Genomic DNA, 7,866 nt, shown 5'->3' on the forward strand with positions numbered 1-7,866 from the left:
GAGACTCTATTTCTACCAAAAAAAAAAAATTTAGCTAGGTGTGGTGGTGTACGCCTATGGTCCCAGCTACTCAGGAGGGCTGAGGCAAGAGGACTGCTTGAACTCAGGAGGTTGAGGTTTCAGTAAGCCATGTTTGCACCATTGCACTCCAGCCTGTGTGACACAGGGAGGCCCTGTATCAAAAAAAATAATAAAGTCTAAAATCAAGGTGTCAGCAGGGCTGCACTCCCTCCAAAAGCTCAAATAGATGGACAATCTGTTCCTTTTTGCTTTTCAGCTACTGGTGGCTCCAGGCATTCCTTGGTTTGTGGACAAATCACTCCAATCTCTGCCACCGTGGTCACATTGCCTTCTCCTCTTCTCTGTCCTCTGTGTGACTCTTATAAGGACACTTGTCATTGAATTTCTGGCCTATTTGGATAATCCAGGATAATCTCAACTCAAGGTAGTCAATTTAAGTACATCAGCAAAGACCTCTTTTCCAAATAAGGTAACATTCATGGGTATGGTGGATTAGGATATAAATATATCTTTTGAGGGGGGCTCATTCAATCCACTACAGTCTATCCTCAGACTTCCAAAAGTTCACATCTAACCTACTTGCAAAATACATTCACCCATCCCAAAATCCTCAAAAAATCTCAATGATTGCAACATCAACACTAAGTCCAAAATCTCATCAGCTCAAAAGTTTCAAATCTTGGTATCTAAGTCAGGTATGAGTGAGACTCTGCATATGAACCATCCTGTGGAAAAATCCTTCTCCATCTGTGGGCCTGTGAAATGAGAATACTACATATACATATTTTTTGAGATGGAGCTTCAATCTGTTACCCAGGCTGGAGTGCAATGGTGTGATCTCGGCTCACTGCAACCTCCATATCCCGTGTTCAAGTGATTCTCCTGCCTCAGCCTCCCGAGTATATATATATATATATACATATATATATAAATCTTCCTTAATTGATGGACATCTGGGTTGTTTCTACTTTTTGGCTATTATACATAATGCTGCTATGAACATTCATGTATAAGGTTTCTTTGTGGATATATATTTTCATTTCTTAGAGAATATAACTAAAAGTGGAATTGCTGGGTCATATGGCAACTATGTTTAATATTTTGAGGAACTGCCAAACTGTTTTCCAAAGTTGGTATATCATTTTGCATTACCACCAACAATGTATAAGCATTCAAATTTTTCTACATCCTTGTAAGTACTTGTTAATGTCTGTCTTTTACTTTAGCCATCCCAGTAGGGATTAAGTAGTATCTCAATGTGGTTTTGATTTGCATTTCCCTAATTATTAATACTGTTGATCATCTACCCATTCATGTGCTTATTGGCCATTTGTATGTCTTCCATGGAGAAATGTCTATTCAAATCCTTTGCTCTTTTTTTTTTTAAGACAGGTTCTCGGTCTGTCACCCAGGCTGGAATGCAGTGGTGCAGTCATAGCTCACTGCAGCCTCTATCTCCTGGGCTCAAGTGATTCTCTCACCTCAGCCACCTGAGTAGCTGGGATTTCAGGCATGAACCACATGCCTGGCTAATTTTTTTGTTTTATGTAGAGACAGAGTTTTGCTTTGTTGCCCAGGCTGTTCTAGAACTCCTAGCTTCAAGCCATCCTTCCGCCTTGTCCTCCCAGAGTGCTGGGATTATAGACATGAGCCACTGCACCTGGCCTCTTGCCCATTTTTAATTAGATTTTTTAATTGAGTTTTATTGTTGAATTGTATATATGTATATATTCTTGATACAAGTTTCTTATCAATATGATTTATAAATATTTTCTGATAATGTGAAACAGAATTGAAAGTTAATATAAACTCATGATTTCTTCCCGTTAACATATTTGGTAGCCCTGTTCATAGTTAGAGCCTAAAGTCAATGAGACTCAAGTGAAAATGAACCCACTGTGATGGTTAATTTTGTGTCAACTTGACTGGGTTAAGGGATACCCAGATAGCAGTAAAATTTTATTTCTGGGTGTGTCTGTGAGGTGTTTCCAGAAGAGGTTAGCATTCAAATCAGTGGACTGAGGAAAGAAGACCCACCCTCAGCAAAGTGGGCATCATCCAATCCATTGAGCACCTGAATGGTACAAAAAGACAGAGAAGGGCAAATTTATTGTCTCTTCTTGAGTTGAGACATCCACCTTATCCTTTCCTTGGACATTAGAGCTCCTGGTTTTGGGGGCTTTAGACTCTAGGACTAACACCAGACTCCTCCTCCCCCCAAATATTAAGCCTTTGGCCTGAGACAGAGTCTTGCCATTGGCTCCCCTGATTCTGAGACCTTCGGACTCAGACTGAATTACACCAGCAACTTTCCTGTTTCTCCAGTTTGCAGATGGCAGATCATGAGACTTCTCAGCCTCCACAATTATGTAAGCCAGTTCCCATAATAAATACACACACATGCACACACACACACACACACACACACATCCTACTAGTTCTGTTTCTCTGGAAAACTCTAACACATCCGCCTAACACACAGATCCTTTTCCAAAAACTTCCCCAAGACTCCTTGAAGAAACAGTGATTCCAACTGTAGGTCAAGGAATGAACAAGATGGGTATACAATTCCAGAAAGCAAAGATGCTACTAAAGACTAATGGGAAAGGGTTGAGGGGACACATGCAAAGGATCAGATACCACTGGAAGCATATCTGTGGCCAAATTTGGGACAATACAAGAATTTTCTTAAATTATAACTATAGCTTATTATAAATATTGGATACATCAAATGCTTGAGTCCGAAGTAACACTAAAGGAGGGAGAGAGAAGAGAACCCATTCACCATTGGAGGTGACTGTTAAACTAACTCATTTCTCTAAAAATCAGTAATTAATGTGGAAAAATAAGTATTTACCCTATCTTTTCAAGAAAATCAACATTTCATCCCCAGCTGATGGTGGAAAGCTCTCTTTTACAGAAGAATGCCAGATAACAAATGTAGGAGGAATGAAACAACTGGAAATTCACTGTTTTCCAAACCCTAATAAAGACACTGATTCAAGCAAGGATCACCAGTGCATACTAAAAAATGTAAGGTGAAAATGTTTCTGCAACAGGATAGTCACAAGGTGCAAAAGTGTCACCCCACATATTCCTTTCTAAACATAAAGGGGAAAGTCCCTTTATAACAGTAAGATCTGATGATCATCACCTTGACCAGGTGATCAAAGTTAGTATGGCTAGAAGTGAAACAACTTGATATGAGGCAATATGAGATACACAACATGATCTATGAATGAATTCTTGCAAAAAAACGTTTAACCTAAGTCTGAACAAACCATTCAACCTAACTACTACATATACAAATATAGAAGAAATACGCATGCATCCATCAGGGTTCTAGAAGGAAACAGATGGCATGCTGAAATTACTATTCAAAAAAGTAGTAAAGGGGGTACTTCTGCCTCTAGTCAAGATGGGATAGCAAAGACCAGATTTACTCTCCTGCCTAAAGCAACCAAACAGCGGACAAAATACACAAAACGACAGTTTGCAAGATACTGAATGTGAGGTAATGACAGATAGTAATCCCTGAAAGACAGTATTCCAATTTTGAATTTATTGCCTCTTGGCTCCATATTTGCCCTTCCTTGTGTAATCTACAAAACTGGGCGTAGGCCCTTTATATGTTTTGCTTTGTCAGCTGACTAATGTTAAGTTTTGTCAGTGGAGGGCATAGAAGAGACATTGCAGGGAGAAAGTGCTTTCTTTCCTGGATCAGGCGTGCTTGCTGAGCAGGTCGCTGCAACATATGCAGCTCCCCCAGTACCCAGGCTCTAGCAGCACAGGCAACTGCATCTACAAAAAAAAACCCTAGAGCTAACATGATACTTAATAGTGGAAAACTGAATGCTTTCCTCCGAAGATGAGGAGCAAGGCAAGAATGTCTGCTCTCACTATTTCTATTCAACACTCCCTGGAAATTCTAACCTGTAAAATAGTTCAAAAAAAAAAAGAAATTTAAAAGTTTCCAGATTGGAAAGGAAGAAGTAAAATGGTCTTATTTGCAGGCAAAATGATTGTATTAGTCTGTTTTCACACTGCTATAAAGAAAAACCCTTACGCCTGTAATCCTAGCACTTTGGGAGGCCAAGGCGGGCAGATCATGAGGTCAGGATATCGAGACCGTCCTGGCTAACACAGTGAAACCCCGTCTCTACTAAAAATACAAAAAATTAGCCGGGCGTGGTGGCGGGCACCTGTAGTCCCAGCTACTTGGGAGGCTGAGGCAGGAGAATGGCGTGAACCCGGGAGGTGGAGCTTGCAGTGAGCCGAGATCGCGCCACTGCCCTCCAGCCTGGGCGACAGAGCAAGACTCCGTCTCAAAAAACAAAACAAAACAAAAAACCCAAGACTAGGTAATTTATTTAAAAAAGAGGTTTAACTGACTCACAGTTCCACATGGCTGGGGAGGCCTCAAACTTACAATCATGGTGGAAGGCAAAGAGAAAGCAAGGACCTCCTTCACATGGCACCAGGAGAGAGAAGAGTGAGGAGTGAAGGGAGAAGAGCCCCTTATAAAACCATCAAAACCATCAGATCTTGTGAGAACTCACTCACTATCACAAGAACAGCATGGGGGAAACTGCCCCCATGATTCAATCACCTCCCACCAGGTCTCTCCCTAGATATGTGGGAATTATGGGGATTACAATTCAAGATGCGATTTGCATGGGGACATAGCAAAACCATATCAATAATCGTCTATGTAGAAAATCTGATGCAATCTCCAAAAAAAACTACTAGAACTAATAAGTGAGTTTAATAAAGTTGTAAAATACAAGATGTATTTACAATAGTCAATATTATTTATATTAGCAATGAGTAATTGGATGTTAGAATTTTCAAACAATATCATTGACAATAGTCCTTAAAAATTAAATATTTGGGGATAAATCTGACAGAATTTTTACCTGTACACTGAAAATTTACAAAACATTTCAGAGAGAAATTAAAGAAGACCTAAATAAATGGGGAGATATAACTTGTTTATTGGTCCAAAGACTCAAGATTGTTAAGATATCAACTCTCCCCAAATTGATCTTTAGATTCAATGTAATCCCAATCAAAATCCTAGAAGGCATTTATGTAGATTAACAAACTGATTTTAAAACGCATATAGAAATGCAAAGAACAATCACTTCTCGGCCTTTTGGCTAAGATCAAGTGTAGAAATGCAAAGAACCTAAAATAGCCAAAACAACTTAGAAAAAGAAGAATATATATTATAGATTACAATCTAATTCGACTAATCAAGACAGTGTAGTATTAGCATAACAACAGACAAATCAATGGAACAGAATAGAGTGTCCAGAACTAGACACACACTTAAATGAACAAATGCTTTCCAACAGAGATATAAAAGTAATTTAGTAGAGATAGGATAGTCTTTTCAACAAATGCTGATGGAATAATTGGATATCCATATGCACGAAAATAAACTTTGGGCCAGGAGCAGTGGCTCCAGCGTATAATCCCAGCACTTTGGGATGCCAAGGCGGATGGATCACTTGAGCCCAGGAGTTTGAGACCAGCCTGGGCAACATGGAGAAACCCCATCTCTACAAAAAAAAAAAAAAAAAAAAAAAATACAGAAATTCGCCAGGTATGGTGGTGTGCACCTGTAGTCTCAGCTACTCTGGAGGCTGAGGTGGAAGGATCATTGGTGCCTAGAAGGTTGAGGCTGCCCTGAGCTGAGATCGTGCCACTGCACTCCAGGCTGGTGACAGAGTGAGGCCTTGTCTCAAAAATAAATAAACAAGCTTTGTTTATACCTTGTACCGTATACAAAAATTAATTCAAAATACAACATAGATGATATGGTTTGACTCTGTGTCCCCACCCAAATCTCATTTCAGATTGTAATCCTCAGTGTTGGAGGAGGGGCCTGGTGGGAGGTGATTGAATCGAATCATGGAGGTGGTTCTCGTGATAGTGAGTGAGTTCTCACAAGATCTGGTTGTTTAAAAGTGTCTAGCACCTCCCCCTTTGCTCTCTCCTGCTCTACCATATGAAGATATGTCTGCCTTCCCTTTGCCTTCTGCCATGATTGTAAGTTTCCTGAGCCCTCCCCAGCCATGCTTCCTGTAGAGCCTGCAGAACTGTGAGTCAATTAAACCTCTTTTCTTTATAAATTACACAGTCTCAGGTAGCTTTTTATAGCAATGTGAGAACAGACTAATGTAATAGACCTAAACATAAAATCTAAAGCTATACGACATTTAGGAGAAAACCTTCATGACCTTGGGTTAAGCAAACATTTTTTACATGTAACACCAAAATCATAATCCATAAAAAAACAAACTGGTAAAGTTGCATTTCAATAAGAAAAACATCTTCTCTATGAAAGACACTGATTAAAAAGAATAAAAACATAAAGACCAGAAGAAAATATTTTCAAACCATGTATTTGGTATAGAACTTCTATGAAAATATGTAATGAACTCTTAAAAATCAATAATAGAAAACAAACAACCCAATAATAAAATTGGCAAAATATTTGGAAAGATATTTTACCAAAGAGGATCTGCTTATGGAAAAAAAAAAGAGAAGAAGAAGGGGGGAAAAAGCACATAAGGCCAAGTGCAATGGCTCATGCCTATAATCCCAGCATTTTGGGAGGCTAAGGTGGGCAGATCACTTGAGGTCAGGAGTTCGAGACCAGCCTGGCCAACATGGTGAAACTCCATCACCCTATCTCTACTAAAAATACAAAAATTAGCTGGGCATGGTGGCACGTGCCTGTAATCCCAGCTGCTCTGGCAGCTGAGGCAGGAGAATTGCCTAAACCCAGGAGGCAGAGGTTGCAGTGAACCGAGATGGCACCAATGCACTCCAGTCTGGGCGACATAGTGAGACTCCATCTCAAAAAATAAATAAATAAATTTTTAAAGGCACATAAAAAAGATGTTCAATATCCTTAGTCATTAGAAAAATTCAGTTAAAACCTTGATAGGATATCATTACACATCTATTAGAATGTCTAAAACTGAGGCTTTTACACTGCTGGTGGGAATGTAACATGGTGCATTCACTTTCTAGTAAAGCTAAACAAGCAACTACCCTATGATCCAGCAATTGCACACTTGGACATGTATGACAGAGAGATGAAAAATTATGTATACACAAAAATCTGTACACAAATGTTCATAGCAGTTTTATTCATAATTGTCAAAAACTGAAAACAACCCATTTGTCTTTCAACAGGTGCATGGTTAAACGAACTACATATCATGGAATACTACTCAGCAATTTAAAAAGAACAAACTATTGGCCAGGCGGGGTGGCTCACACCTGTAATCCCAGCACTTGGGAGGCCAAGGCAGGCAGATCTCTTGAGGTCAGGAGTTCAAAATCAGCCTGGCCAACATGGTGAAACCCCGTCTCTACTAAAATTACAGAAATTAGCCAGGCATGGTGGCGTGCACCTGTAGTCCCAGCTACTTGGGAGGCTGAGGCAGGAGAATTGTTTAAGCCCAGGAGGTGAGGTTGCACTGAGCCAAGATCACACCACTGCACTCCAGCCTGGGCAACAGAGGGAGACTCTGCCTCAAAAAATAATAATAAATAAATAAATAAAAAGAACAAACTATTGATAAATGTAACAACTTGGATGAATTTCCTGGAAATTACACTGATTGAAAAAAAATCCAACCCCAAAGGTTATAAACTGTGTGATTCCATTTATATAACATTCTCAAAATGACAAAATTATGAAAATAAGGAACAGATTAGTTGTTGCCAAAAGTCAGAAATGGGCAGAGGGCTGGAGTGAAGGGTAGGTGTGGCTATAAAAGGGAAACATGAAGGATTCATGTGGTGATAGAACTCATCTTTATTCTA

Source organism: Pan paniscus, chromosome 7, assembly GCF_029289425.2.
Source record: "Pan paniscus chromosome 7, NHGRI_mPanPan1-v2.0_pri, whole genome shotgun sequence".
Lineage (NCBI taxonomy): Eukaryota > Metazoa > Chordata > Mammalia > Primates > Hominidae > Pan > Pan paniscus.